Source organism: Mesoplodon bidens, assembly GCF_964165515.1.
Source record: "Mesoplodon bidens genome assembly, chromosome: 5".
In the NCBI taxonomy this organism is placed as follows: Eukaryota; Metazoa; Chordata; class Mammalia; order Artiodactyla; family Ziphiidae; genus Mesoplodon; species Mesoplodon bidens.
The window spans coordinates 48,009,803-48,025,641 of NC_138161.1; the positions used below are offsets into that span (position 1 = coordinate 48,009,803).

The 15,839-nt window shown below is 39.7% G+C and overlaps 2 protein-coding genes across 4 annotated transcripts in view; one reads left to right on the forward strand and one right to left on the reverse strand.

The window, feature by feature from the left end:
* LOC308617838 (filamin A-interacting protein 1-like) overlaps nt 1-9,053 on the reverse strand; it is a 30,529-nt gene extending 21,476 nt beyond the window's left edge. Inside the window, exon 1 of the mRNA XM_081235237.1 lies at nt 8,814-9,053. The gene's annotated coding sequence lies outside the window, so the exon portion shown is untranslated. The remainder of the gene's footprint in view (nt 1-8,813) is intronic.
* The window catches only part of CMSS1 (cms1 ribosomal small subunit homolog), a 396,516-nt gene that overhangs the window by 141,177 nt on the left and 239,500 nt on the right, over nt 1-15,839 (forward strand). The window lies entirely within an intron of this gene.

The window sequence follows — 15,839 nt, forward strand, 5'->3', positions numbered from 1 at the left end:
CCATAGCAACACTACATGTTCCTGGGCCAACCCCTGCTTCTTCCAGCCCTAGAAAGATGTGAATCTTAAAAGATAAAGATGTATCTTTAGAGTGGTTAAGAATCCGCCTGCCAAGGCAGGGGACACGGGCTCGAGCCCTGGTCCGGGAAGATCCCACATGCCACGGAGCAACTAAACCTGTGCTCCACAACAAGAGAAGCCACCGCAATGAGAAGCCCACGCACCACAATGAAGAGTAGCCCCTGCTTGCTGCAACTAGAGAAAGCCTGCACACAGCAGCGAAGACCCAACACAGCCAAAAATAAACTAATTAATTAATTAATTTTTTGAAAAATGCATCTTTAGAGAACCTGAAGTCTCCCACAAATTTTTGTTGGCTTTCTCAACCTCTTCTTCACCCATTAATTGACTAAGTCGTCACCCTGAGTGCCTTCAGGCCTCCTCTTGGCTAGACCAACCTAGCATAATAAAGAGCTCAGAGGTGAACAGGAGATTCAGAGATCAAGAGTTACCATCTCTAAATTCCAAATGACAGCTTTCCTTTCTCTTCTTTTATCTAAGGACCTGTGCCTGGAATAGAGAGATTGTGTGTTACAGAAAAAATGTTGCAACTGATAAAGTCCCAGGGCAGTACTTGACCTTGCAGCCATTTTACTTCTCCTTTCCCACATCTTCCCTTATTCAATCTATCTTCCTGTACTGGGGAACAATTCCCTCTCGGCCTCCCAGGTATTTGAGTCTAGTCTGATACATTTACACTTACTAGGGGAAAAGAAGGAAACTAGCTTTTGTAAAGCTCCAATTATCTGCCTGATAATATGATTTATGCTTTCTATTCTTTCTTTATATCTTTTTTTTAAAAGTTCGGACACATAGAGTTGGTATTATTCTCCTTATTTTACAGATGAATAAAACTGAGACATTGAGGAATTCACAGTTTAGTGTGGTAGAAATATAGGTTCAAGACTAAATACAAAATACCAATAAATACTATAAATAATGTCCAATGTACAAAGTGTTTGGGGAGCATTTGAGAGGAAATGTCTAACTGTGCCAAAGGGACTTAGTGAAAGCACCTCAGAGGTAAGTTGGGCCATGGAGGATAAGAGTATCTGGCTCATATGTACAGGTTGAAGGTGGATGAAAAACAGCATGTGGCAAATGTCGAGTTATTCCTTATAGCTGAAGTAAAGGAGAAGACCACCAGCGAAATTTGAACGTGTATGCTATGTATTAGACGATAATAAAAAGTTATTGTTAATTTTGTTAATGTGTCAATGACATTGTATTTACGTGAGAGAATGTCCTTTCCTTTTTATTTTTCTAGATACACAATGAAGTATCTTAGTGTGAAATGACATGATGTCCTGGGCTTTACTTTTAAATATTTCAGAAAAAATGAAGGCAGAGGGTAGAGGAGAAATAAGTATGGCAAATTATTAAGGGTTGTTTTTTTTGTTTGTTTGTTTTTTAAGAGTATCTGACCGTTGAAATTGGAACTCTTTTTTTATTTTTATTTATTTATGGCTGTGTTGGGTCTTCGTTTCTGTGCAAGGGCTTTCTCTAGTTGTGGCAAGCGGGGGCCACTCTTCATCGCGGTGCGCGGGCCTCTCACTATCGCAGCCTCTCTTGTTGCGGTGCACAGGCTCCAAATGCGCAGGCTCAGTAATTGTGGCTCACGGGCCTAGTTGCTCCGCGGCAACAAGAGAAGCCACCACAATGAGAAGCCCGTGCACCACAACGAAGAGTAGCCCCTGCTCTCCACAACTAGAGAAAGCCCGCGTGCAGCGACGAAGACCCAACGCAGCCAAAAATAAATACATTAAATAAATAAATTTATTAAAAAAGAGCCAAGAGAGAAAATGATTTCAAGGGGCAGAGAGCTGCTGTAACTTCATTTTAACAACATTGCCACTGCTCAGAACAGTTTTGGCACTCTACTTTTGGAATTTTCTTTTTTTGGAATATCCCTCAGCCATGGCAAAATGTGGTTCATTGAAGGTGAATTTGACTTCTGACAACAGGGAAAAGTTCCTTGGAACTAAAGGTAGTGAATCAAGTCAGGATTTGGGTCAGCTAATACTGTTTTTGGTCAAAGAACTAATTGTGACCTTAAAATAATGAGATTGGTTTTTGTGTGTGAACTTTGCGTGGATTTTGAAGACATTTCCAAAATGTGTCAGGGAAAACTTTTGACAAAATGACACAAATGGATTTCTAACTTAGAGCTTTTGTTTTGTTTTTAATGTTCCATCTACTTTAGTTATATGTCAAATCTTTGGTGTCCTGAAGTTTCTGGTTGTTTTCTAGAATCCCAATGTAAGCAAAAAAGTAGGAGACAGCATGGTATATGGCAGGGGAAAGAGTGCAGGCTCTGGAGCTGGCCAGCCAAGTTACAGTCCTATCTCCATCCTTACACACTGTCCAATTTGGGGCAAGTTACTTCACTTCTTCGGGACTCAGTGTCTTTGCAACCCTGCAGTGTCTTTGCAGGGTTGTTGGGAGGATTTGAGATCATATGTATAAAATGCCATGCCCAGTGCCTGACATATGACAGGAACACGTAACTTATCTTGGTGGAGACATAATGATACAATTTTATCTCTTCGTTCATCAAACATACCTTCCCTCTTGGGACATCAAGTGAGATAGGAAAATAAATAATGGATTTTTGTCTATTAGCATCATGAGGAGAAATATATTACTCAGCCTTACATCACTGAAGGCAAGGGGAGTTCTTTTAGTCAGTGCTAAACTTGTATTTTCAGAGTGTGTGTTATTTTGTTCCTTGCCAAGATGGAGATTGGCAAGCTGAAGAAATTGGAATTTGACCAGGAACCGGTGCCTGTTATTTAGCAGAGAGGTGATAGGGAACTATGATCCTGCCAATTTGGAGGGACTTAACATGAAGTGACTGGCTTCTCAGTCCAAACGGGCCATAACTGTTCTGAACTAGAGGACGAAGGGCACAGTGTGAATCAAGTTCATGCTCCTTCACTGTTCTCCATTATTCAGTTCATTCTGGGTGGTAGCAAGGGAGTTATACAGCAGGAGGTCTGCTTAAGTCAGAAAGCATCAAGGAGCATCCAAAAGCATCTAGAAAACCACATGCAGCAGGGTGAACACTTGGCCTAGATAGTGTGGCCCGGGCTAGATCCTATGAGTTTGGGTCAAACCAATTATCAGGGTTCTTCTAACTGGTATCAGGGCTCTCCTTGTGTCCTCTAAGAAGGGTCCACCAAGCCCTTTCCCAAGCCCCTAGCCCCATTAATCTTTACGAAGGTGTGCATTTCCAGTGCTCTTTAATTAGGGCAGACCCCTTCCCAGTCCTATTGAATAGATCTGGACACTCCAGAGTACACGGGACTGGGATAGATTGAGCTTGGGGGTTCTACCCACTATGTGTGGTTCCATATATACCATTTGTTCGAAAGCACCTATGGCAGCCAAGAGTACGTGTTGACCAAGGAAGGTGGCTTCTGCTAGGAACTATAAGTAAATAAATGGATGTCAGAGCTTACAATTAAGGGGGGTTGGGGGAGAGACAAAGAATCATTATACCCCCTTGAGCATGTTGCTTTGGATATTTTGGTAATGATTGTAAAGCATTTACACACAGACTAAACTAAGCTCTTTGTGTTCTTTGCAAGATGGAAAGCTTGCCAAGTCAGTTTCAGCATGCAAAGCCCAGACAATTATTCTTTTGGCATTTAGGGGCTGCCCCTGTTTTTGCTGGGGGGTTGGAGGCGGGTAGCCTGTTGACACAGGAAGGCTTTATAAGGAAAAAGAAGGCAACTTTACCCTCTACTTTTTAGAAAAGAAACCCCCTGTCAGGGTTCTCAGTCCCTACCTCCTTTGCTAAACCTCTGTCACAGAGCCAACAGAAGAACCCCTTGGGCTCAGAAGTGCCATACACACTTGGGAACCCACAGTGAGTGACTCATTCTTGGCTGTTTTCATTTCCTGTACTTAGCACCTCACTGTGAAATTCTGTATTTCTTTTGTGAATGTGTGCATGAAGATGGTTAATAGCTGTATTTCTAGTGATAACCATCGGAAAGATAAAGTTCTTGAGATTATGGCGTTGGTCCCTTATGTAATATATACTTTGTAGTAGTGGTTCTCAACCTGTGAACCTGGAACCCCTAGGAACTTTCATAGTTGTCCTAGGGGCCTCCCAGTCACCTTCCAAAAGCATTGTGAGAAACTGAGTGTGATGTGTCTCCATAATGGAGACTGTTGTGATTGGTAGCATGCAAGCCATTTAAATGTTTTCTGAATTTGTTGTAGGCTTTTGTAGCTATGTCTTTGTTCAGTCCATGGATAGAAAAAGCTACAACTACTATCAGTGAGAAATTAAGAAGCTTTTTTGTTATGGAAGAAGAGTTATCCTGGAAAGGATGAGTAAAAAGTGTCTGCACTTCTTTTTTGTAACAGCTAAACAAGAGGCTCCTGTTTTCTTGGTATTGGAACCTTTTAGTGCTATTTCCTGATCTACATGGTTTCATGTCTGGATCAGAACTCCCTGTTTGCGTTTGCAGCTGAGGAGTGGGCTGAAGACATTTGGTCTTTCAAACTGTTGATCTTAAAAACTATAAAGGATGCTTTTTAGTGGTGTTGTTGTTAGTAGTGTCATAAGAGACTCCGTGCATCCACCCTACTCTCTTCAGTACAAGTTACCATATGCTGTAATTACTTTCAGGTGAGAAATTATTGCAGTTTAACTTGGTGGTGGCTACATGCTGAAGGCTGGATCCAGAGTACTCTTATTTTTGCCTTTAGTAGAGACTGCTCTTCCAGCATGTTGGCTGTAGTTTTTAAAATAGAAGTTTGCTGGCTGTATAATATAAAACACCAAATTGCCAAGCATAGACTCTTTTCTCCATCAGAGGGGTGTAGCACGTTCATTGCACAGGCGCTAACAAATGCCTGCATTCTGCTGTGAGTGTTGTGTTGTTTTTCTTCCTTCCTCCTTTTCTGTCAACATTTCCCTTTTTTTTTTTTTCTTTTTTTTTTTTTGCGGTACGCGGGCCTCTCACTGTTGTGGCCTCTCCCGTTGCGGAGCACAGGCTCCGGACGCGCAGGCTCAGCGGCCATGGCTCACAGGCCCAGCCGCCCCGCGGCATGTGGGATCTTCCCGGACCCGGGCACGACCCCGTGTCCCCCGCACGACCCCGTGTCCCCCGCATCGGCAGGTGGACTCTCAACCACTCTGCCACCAGGGAAACCCTCCCTTTTTTTAATAAGAAAAAAGAGTCCTAATTAAAAAGCAGCATATGTTAAGCACTGAAAATGGGGAACAATCATAAAGAATAAAAAAATTCATCCTTAATCCAACCATGCTCTTCATCTTTTTCTGTAGTGTCTTCCACACTTTCTTGTCTTCTATATCTATTATAATGTGCATGTTGTTTGGGGAATATTATTTGTTGTCATTTTTCTATACCACAGTTATTAATGGTTGCATAGAATTTCATTATATGAAGGCGCCATTATTAATAACCATTCTCCTATTCCTGGATATTTAGTTTACCATCCTCATTTGAGTCCTTCCTTTCCTCCTCCCCAACTTACACTTTAGAGGCATGTACCCTGTGGATCCAGAAGGGATCCAGAGCTAACAAGAATCCTTGACCACTGTCTGGACTTTTTGAAACTGGCTGGAATCCATGAGAACTGTCTTTGGCTCAGAAAAATATCTGTTTGTGTTTTAAAGTCATGATTTTGGCCTCTGTGGGATTTAATCACAACTCATAACTGTTATTCTATCTCCCTTCTAAATTCTTTCCCCTTTACCAAATTAAAAATATGAAAAATGTTTGAATATTTTTAAGAAGGTAAAAAAATATATAGAAGTCATTAGATACTGTTAGAGTAGACCACTGTACCACCTTTTCAGACCCTGAAAGTTGAGAGTTTGGAAATGAAATAAGAATTGGAATATGTATCCAAGTAATTCATCTTTAACAGTGGAAGGATGTTTACTTTCGCAAATGTTTTCTCTTCATGGAAAAGGCTGCTGTTTTATTTACAGTTTACTTCATTATGTAGACTTGAATTCAAAGGATGAGAATCAGACTTGGGGAGTATATTTCAAACAAAAGTAGAAGCAAAGCTAATTAGACACTGGTGGTAGTAAGATAAGAAATAGTTTTTCCTTTTAAAACAGCAACATTCTTTTTCTGATTTTTGGAGTGAGTGTGTCCTCATTTTAATACTCCTTTGTTACCAAAAGACAATACTTTTTACATAAAACATGGTTACCAAGCAATGCACCAAAAATTAAATTGTTACATGACTTAGGACATGCAGAGAAGGACCAGATTGGTCTAGAAAAGAGTCTCAGAATCACAAAACATCATTAGAGTGGGAAGAGCTTGGAGATGGGTTTGCCCAGCTCTTCCCCAACAGGCACTGGGGAGAGGGCACCCTAGCTGTACAGCCTCTCCAACAAGCACTCATCCACTCTATGAGCGTTCATCTTTCGTAACTCTGTGGTCTTAAAAAATGTAGCCAATTCTTTCAAGATGTGTCCAGAATTCTTGTGCCATTTTATTTCCCATGACACTGCTATTAGCTGAACGCCACCTGATAATATAAATTATGATGAGTAAATTTCAAGGAGTTGGAAGGAAGATTTCCTAAACGTGAAAGCAAGGAAAAGTCTCTCCAGCACTGAGCAAGTGGCCAGAGTGATTTATCATTAAGGGTATAATTAAAGAAAATTTTGCCTTTGTAAACTTCTGGTTCTAAAAATGCTGAGGCTAGGCCTACAAAGAAACCTTAGGCTGTTTCCCCAAATTCTATTTTGACATATAAGTACTATTCAGTTCATTTGTTTTTAATGAGATAACTTTAAATAAAACCTTCCATAATTGACAACTAGCTTCTTGCTTAAATATTTAAATATGCTTTAGATTTTTGCCCTTCAGCTTTATCTAAATGCTCAGCTATACAGCACGGTTCAAGTCTTCATTTGGGGAAGCCAGAAATCCATGACTGTCCATGCTTCCACCTATAATACCACCTTTAATAGGCCACTTCACTCTCTGTGCCCTTAATTAGTTGGAAGAATGAAAAACAAACAATCCAGTAGCAATTGGGCTCCTTCTCAGAGCACTAACTTGGCTACATTTCAAAGTGCTTAATGTTTCCCTAAAAGGTACAAAGAACTGCATGGTGCTTACGTTAACATTTCCTAATCAAAAAGTGTAACACTTAAAAGGTGGTTAGAGTTGCACAATAAGACATTGATAGTGGTTCTTTAAGCCATTCTATGTCTAAAGCATAATTTTTGCTTTTTAGTTCTTCTGAGTTCTGAGAATCAGAGTAAGACTGATTTCATATGTAGAAATAATTATTTCCTTTGATACTGCTAATCTCTACCTTAAATCCAGTCACAGTGATTACCAATGACGTTCTTAGCAGCCGGGTGTGCAGCATATGGGCACATGTTGAGAAGAGCAGGAGGTGTCAGACTGAGTTTTGTTGTTGCTGTTTTTTAATTTATAAATATTCTCAAATATGTCATTATATATTATCCATAATAACTTTTAATTCCATAGTCAAAGGTACTTCTCTACCTTTGACTTCATGTATTTTTTCTGGGTTTTTTTTTTTTTTTTTACCTGCTTAGGAGGATTGGGGATAAGGTCATTTTAAGGTATTGGTCATTTTGAGTTACTACGTTAAAGAACAAAAGTCGGTTAAGTTTACAAAGCACTGTAAACCAACAAGGAAGCCACATACTATAACTACAGATAAGACTTTTTCCACCTTTCCTTCCTTATTTATATCTTCTATTACCACTTACCCTGTTTTCTCTCTCCCATAATATATATCAGAAATAGAAATAGATTTTACTATTAGGAAAGGAAGAAAATGATATCTGATCTCCTGCTAGGTGTTAGATACCTTTACATTATCTTATTTAATCCTTGTAACAACTCTGTGATGGACACCTGATTAGTCTCATTTTTACAAATGGGGAATCCAGAAGTCAGAAAAGTTAAGTAACTTGACCAGGATCACACAGTTATTATTAAGTGGCTGAGCCATGGTTCACATGTCTTGTTTCTGGGATTATTTTTACTTCTCTGTATTACCTCCTATTTTCAGGAGTCTCCCCTGGCGCCTTTCCTTGCCTTTCAGCTACAAAGTACTATTCATCAGATAGTATAATTGAAGTTAAAAATTTTGCTGTTCCCAGCAGGAAGCAGCCCATGGCTGGGTGAATACCCACTCACTCGCCAGACAGAAAGAGGGATGGAGTCAGCCCACATAATTCCCCTTATACATGTTTAATATATTCACAAAAAGCTGCTTAGTAAATTCTTGTTTTTGTTTTTGCTTTTCAACTTATTTTTTTCCCAGTTTTTTTGAGGTATAGTTGATATATAGTATTGTATTAGTTTAAGATGTACAAGTAAATTCTTTATTATCTTGTTCCTCCCCCTCCTTTTCTTTTTCTCATTGAATATGATAAAGACTTAAGTGAATATTCAAAATAGAGCATGTTTTGGCTCAGGATTTTAAAAAGAAGGAAAGGAAAGGAGAAAGGTGAGAGAAGGAGAGGGGACAGGAAAGGAGAAAAACACTAACTGGTCAGGAAGAGAGTAGTGGCCCAAGGGAGAAAGACTGTCACCCAGGAATTGCTAGGTTTAACTCTGCCCTTGGAATAACTCAAAACTTGTTAATAGGATTTCTAAGGCCCAGCTTGATCTGGCCCACAGTTTCACCTTATACTCCTCCCTTCTTCACTTTTTCTGCTCTGAATAGAATATGCTGGCCTCCTCTTAGTAGTTCACGCTCACCATTCTCTCTCCCACCTCCAGGCCTGCATTGTGCTCTGCTTGGCCACCTTCCCTCTGTTCTTCCCCCAGTTAACTCCTCCCACTCAGCCCTCAAATGTCAGCTGTAGTGACGCTTCCTGAGGAAACCCTCCCTGGCCTTTTTGACTAGGTCATGACCCTGTTAGACACTTTTGTCACCATGACCTCTTTCTTACACCAATTACAGTAGCAATTTTATATACATTTATATTCTCTAGAGAATTTCAGCCTCCCCCGCTGGACTGTGAGTTCCATGAGTACAGACATAGTCTGTTTACTCACCATTATGTCCCTGGTACTTTGCACATAGTATGTACTCAGTCTATTGAATGAATGAATGAATGAATGAGTTTGTTTCATCATCAAATGACCAGATTTTGAGCGAGTCCCTCTGGCAAAATTCACATAGACTTAACCTAGCAGAGTTCATGTGTTTACAAAGCTATTGGATATAAAATGGAGAAAGATGGGAAAGAGCAGTGAAGCCAGTACTATATGGCACTGTTTCCTCCTGACCACTTCCCCCACCACAGACACACCCCACCATGTTGAGCTTGGCTGCATGACATCTCTTTCCTAACGACTTTCAGTCACTAATTGGTCCAACAGGTGCCCTTAGACCAGCGGTGAGCAAACTTTTTCTGTAAAGTACCAAGTAGTAAATATTTTAGGCTTTACAGACCATACAGTTACTGCCACAACTACTCAGTTCTGTCTTGCCAGAAAACAACCATAGAACAATGTACAAATGAGTGGCCATGGCTGTGTTTCAATAAAACTTTATTTACCAAAACAGCCATATTTTGCTGCCCCTTGCCTTAGATGATATTTTGAAGCAATCATGAGGGAACCTCTGAATAAGTCAATCTAAAAGAATGATTCTCCACCCCCTGAGATGAAATTTATTCACAAAGTCATTATTTATTCCTGTGAGATATGTGTGACTGTGCATAAGACTAGGGTCGACTTTGAAGCTGTTAAAAGAAGACACAGATGTGGCACAGACACCACCACCACAGGCTGTGAGAGCCATGATGTCACATAGACCATGGTCTCCTGTAGATGTGATTTTTTTTCATTGCAAAAAAAAGCACTTGAAGTTCAATGTTAGTTATATGAACAGCTTTGAAGTATTAAATAATATTTCTTTAATTTTGTTTTCTGCCTCCTCTGTATCATATTATAACTAGTCATTTATTTGCTCCTCTCACCTGCTTCTGCCTTGCACCCTATATCTGGGTTTTGCTTTTAGATCTGTCATGGACTGAGAAATCAGGTAACCGGCAAGGTTCTAAGGTGTGAAGTAGTGTTTTTGGTGTAGAGGTTTTGAGAGTCATTTGAGGTACAGATGTCTTTACATCCATTTGTCTAGGTTGGAGTTGTATGAAAATTGTGGCCCACATACAGACTGAAAGTGAGGGAGTGGAAAGAGATATTCCATGCAAATGGAAATCAAAAGAAAGCTGGAGTAGGAATACTCATATCAGATAAAATAGACTTTAAAATAAAGAATGTGGGCTTCCCTAGTGGCGCAGTGGTTGAGAGTCCGCCTGCTGATACAGGGGACACGGGTTCGTGCCCCGGTCTGGGAGGATCCCACATGCTGCGGAGCGGCTGGGCCCGTGAGCCATGGCCACTAAGCCTGCGCGTCCGGAGCCTGTGCTCCACAACGGGAGAGGCCACAACAGTGAGAGGCCCACATACGGCAAAAAATAAAAAATAAATTTAAAAAAATAAAGAATGTTACAAGAGGCAAGGAAGGACACTACATAATGATCAAGGGATCAATCCAAGAAGATATAACAATTATAAATATATATGAACCCAACATAGGAGCACCTCAATACATAAGGCAATTGCTAACAGCTATAAAAGAGGAAATCGACAGTAACACAATAATAGTGGGGGACTTTAACACTTCACTTAACACCAATGGACAGATCATCCAGACAGAAAATTAATAAGGAAACACAAGCTTTAAATGACACAATAGATCAGATAGATTTAATTGATATTTATAGGACATTCCATCCAAAAACAGCAGATTACACTTTCTTCTCAAGTGCTCACAGAACATTCTCCAGGATAGATCACATCTTGGGTCACAGATCAAGCCTCAGTAAATTTAAGAAAATTGAAATCATATCAAGCATCTTTTCTGACCACAACACTATGATATTAGAAATCAATTACAGGGAAAAAAATGTATAAAAACACAAACACATGGAGGCTAAACAATACATTACTAAATAACCAAGAGATCACTGAAGAAACCAAAGAGGAAATAAAAAAATACCTAGAGACAAATGACAATGAAAACACGATGATCCAAAACCTATGGGATGCAGCAAAAGCAGTTCTAAGAGGGAAGTTTATAGCAATACAAGCCTACTTCAAGAAACAACAAACATCTCAAATAAAAAAATCTAACCTTACACCTAAAGGAACTAGAAAAAGAAGAACAAACAAACCCGAAGTTAGTAGAAGGAAAGAAATCATAAAGATCAGAGCAGAAATAAATGAAATAGAAACAAAGAAAACAGTAGCAAAGATCAATAAAACTAAAAGCTGGTTCTTTGAGAAGATAACCAAAATTGATAAACCATTAGCCACACTCATCAAGAAGAAGAGGGAGAGGACTCAAATCAATAAAATTAGAAATGAAAAAGAAGTTACAACAGGGCTTCCCTGGTGGCACAGTGGTTGAGAGTCCACCTGCCGATGCAGGGGACACGGGCTCGTGCCCCGGTCCGGGAAGATCCCACAGGCCACAGAGCGGCTAGGCTCGTGAGCCATGGCCACTGACCCTGTGCGTCCGGAGCCTGTGCTCTGCAACGGGAGAGGCCACAACAGTGAGAGGACCGCGTACTGCAGAAAAAAAAAAGAAGTTACAACAGACACCGCAGAAATACAAAGCATCCTAAGAGACTACTACAGGCAACTCTATGCCAATAAAATGGACAACCTGGAAGAAATGGACAAATTCTTAGAGAGGTATAATTTTCCAAGACTGAACCAGGAAAAAATAGAAAATATGAACAGACCAATCACAAGTAATTAAATTGAAACTGGGATTAAAAATCTTCCAACAAACAAAAGTCCAGGACCAGATGGCTTCACAGGTGAATTCTATCAAACATTTAGAGAAGAGCTAACACCCATCCTTCTCAAACTCTTCCAAAAAATTGCAGAGGAAGGAACACTCCCAAACTCATTCTGTGAGGCCACGATCACCTTGATACCAAAACCAGACAAAGATACTACAAAAAAAGAAAACTACAAACCAATATCACTCATGAATATAAATGCAAAAATCCTCAACAGAATACTAGCAAACAGAATCCAACAACACATTAAAAGAATCATACACCATGATCAAGTGAGATTTATGCCAGGGATGCAAGGATTCTTCAATATACGCAAATCAATCAATCTGATACACCATATTAATAAATTGAGTAATAAAAACCATATGATCATCTCAATAGATGCAGAGAAAGCTTTCGACAAAATTCAACACCCATTTATGATAAAAACTCTCCAGAAAGTGGTCATAGAGTGAACCTGCCTCAAAATAATAAAAGCCATATATGACAAACCCACAGCAAACATCATTCTCAATGGTGAAAAACTGAAAGCATTTCCAGGAACAAGACAAGGCTGTCCACTCTCACCACTATTATTCAACATAGTTTTGGAAGTCGTAGCCACGGCAGTCAGAGAAGAAAAAGAAATAAAAGGAATCCAAATTGGAAAAGAAGTAAAACTGTCACTGTTGGCAGGTGACATGATACTATACATAGAGAATCCTAAATATGCCACCAGAAAACTACTAGAGCTAATCAATGATTTTGGTAAAGTTGCAGGATACAAAATTAATGCACAGAAATCTCTTGCATTCCTATACACTAATGATGAAAAATTTGAAAGAGAAATTATGGAAACCCTCCCATTTACCACTGCAACAAAAGGAACAAAATACCTAGGAATAAACCTACCTAAGGAGGTAAAAAGACCTGCATGCAGAAAAGTATAAGACACTGATGAAAGCAGTCAAAGATGATATAAACAGATGGAAATATATACCATGTTCTTGGATTGGAAGAATCAATATTGTGAAAATGACTATACGACCCAAAGCAATCTACACATTCAGTGCAATCCCTATCAAATTACCAGTGGCATTTTTTACAGAACTGGAACAAAAAATGTTAAAATTTGTATGGAGACACAGAAGACCCTGAATAGCCGAAGTGGTCTTGAGGGAAAAAAAATGGAGCTGAAGGAATCAGACTCCCTGACTTCAGACTATACTACAAAGCTCCAGTAATCAAGACAGTATGGTACTGGCACAAAAACAGAAATATAGATCAATGGAACAGGATAGAAAGCCCAGAGATAAACCCATTCACCTATGGTCAACTAATCTATGACAAAGGAGGCAAGGATATACAATGGAGAAGAGACAGTCTCTTCAATAAGTGATGCTGGGAAAACTGGACAGCTACATGTAAAAGAATGAAATTAGGGCACTCCCTAACACCATACACAAAAATAAACTCAAAATGGATTAGAGACCTAAATGTAAGACCAGACACTATAAAACTCTTATAGGAAAACATAGGAAGAACACTTTTGACATAAATCACAGCAAGGTCTTTTTTGATCCACCTCCTAGAGTAATGGAAATAAAAACAAAAACAAATGGGACCTAATAAAACTTAAAAGCTTTTGCACAGCAAAGGGAACTACAAACAAGACGAAAAGACCGCCCTCAGAATGGGAGAAAATATTTGCAAACGAATCAACAGACAAAGGATTAATCTCCAAAATATATAAACAGCTCATGCAGCTCAGTTTAAAAAAAAAAAACCCAATCCAAAAATGGGCAGAAGACCTAAGTAGACATTTCTCCAAAGAAGACATACAGATGGCCAAGAAGCACATGAAAAGCTGCTCAACATCACTAATTATTAGAGAAATGCAAATCAAAACTACAATAAGATATCACCTCACCCCAGTTAGGTTGTGCATCATCAGAAAATCTACAAACAACAAATGCTGGAGAGGGTGTGGAGAAAAGGGAACCCTCTTGCACTGTTGGTGGGAATGTAAATTGATACAACCACTATGGAGAACAGTATGGAGGTTCCTTAAAAAACTAAAAATTGAACTACCATATGACCCAGCAATCCCACTACTGGGCATATACCAAGAGAAAACCATAATTCTAAAAGACACATGCACCCCAGTGTTCATTGCAGCACTGTTTACAATAGCCAGGGCATGGAAGCACCCTAAATGCCCATCGACAGACGAATGGATAAAGATGTGGTACATATATACAATGGAATATTACTCAATCATATAAAGGAACGAAATTAGGTCATTTGTAGATACGTGGATGGATCTAGAGACTGTCATACAGAGTGAAGTAAGTCAGAAAGAGAAAAACAGATATCGTATATTAATGCATATATGTGGAACCTTAAAAATGGTACAGATGAATCAGTTTGCAGGGCAGAAAAAGAGACACAGATGTAGAGAACAAACGTATGGACACCAAGGCGGGAAAGTGGCAGGGGGATGGGTGGTGGTTGGATGAATTGGGAGATTGGGCTTGACATATATACACTAATATGTATAAAATGGAAAACTAATAAGAACCTGCTGTATAAAAAATTAAATTAAATTTTTTTTTAAAAAAAGAAAATTGTGTCCCAGAAAAGTTGCAGTTGATCTGTGTCTATTTCATGGCACAGTGAACCATGTTACCTTTGAGTAGGGTCCAAAATTGCTACATTTCAAAATAATAAACCAAATCCAACCACTCTTTTCTAAGGTGACTTTATTCATGTCTTTATAAGGACTGTCCCAATTGTCCTGCTCATTGGAAGATGCTATAAATATCTTTGAAACACTTCTTACTCATCATTTCTACTGGAATGTGTTTTTCGTAGATGTGAAATCACAGTGACAGCCTTCCTAGGAATTCCACTGATGTTGATAGAGAACTGCCTCAAGCAGTCCACGTAAGCAATTAGCCAGCTTGTTCAGTTATACCCTTTTATGGAGACTCCTGTCTCCTCCTTGATGCCCAAATAATCTGCTCATGCTGGAATAAGAGGGCAACAAGGCACACCTTCCATGACCTGCTCTTTGGTTGACCAGTGTATCCTTTCCCACATAGTAGGTCTCTTAAACCTCCCCTGCCGTCTTCTTTTTTATTTATTTATTTATTTATTTATTTATTTATTTATTTATTTATTTATTTATTTATTTATTTATTTATTTATTTATGGCTGTGTTGGGTCTTCGTTTCTGTGCGAGGGCTTTCTCCAGTTGTGGCAAGTGGGGGCCACTCCTCATCGCGGTGCGCGGGCCTCTCACTATCGCGGCCTCCCTTGTTGCGGAGCACAGGCTCCAGACGCACAGGCTCAGTAATTGTGGCTCACGGGGCCAGCTGCTCCCTGGCATGTGGGATCTTCTCAGACCAGGGCTCGAACCCGTGTGTCCTGCATTAGCAGGCAGATTCTCAACCACTGCGCCACCAGGGAAGCCCCCTGCCGTCTTCTTAGAAGTCACATTCCTTAGTTTTGTTATACTCTTAATAGAGTTACTATGTGACCCTCAAAGAGGAAAAGGAGATGGTATCTCAGTTTGTAGCAGCCTTAGGCTAAGTAAACTCTTTATTTGAGACCATCTCACTTAATCCTTCAGTAACTTCATGAGGTATTGGTCTTCATATTTCATAAGTGAGGAAACTGAGGCTCAGAGGAGTGAAGTGCATGCCCAATATCACATAACTTAACAAGAAGCAGAACTGGGCTTTGAGCCCAGATCTTCTGATTCCACAGCCCAGGTTCTTTCTAGTACCCACACAGTACCTCCAAGAAGGAAAAATGGATTCATGGCAGATGTGCTTTGGGCCAGTATCTCACGTAATCCTCCCATCTACCCTATGAGGTAAATATCGTAATTATTCCCAGTTTACTCACAGACGTGAGG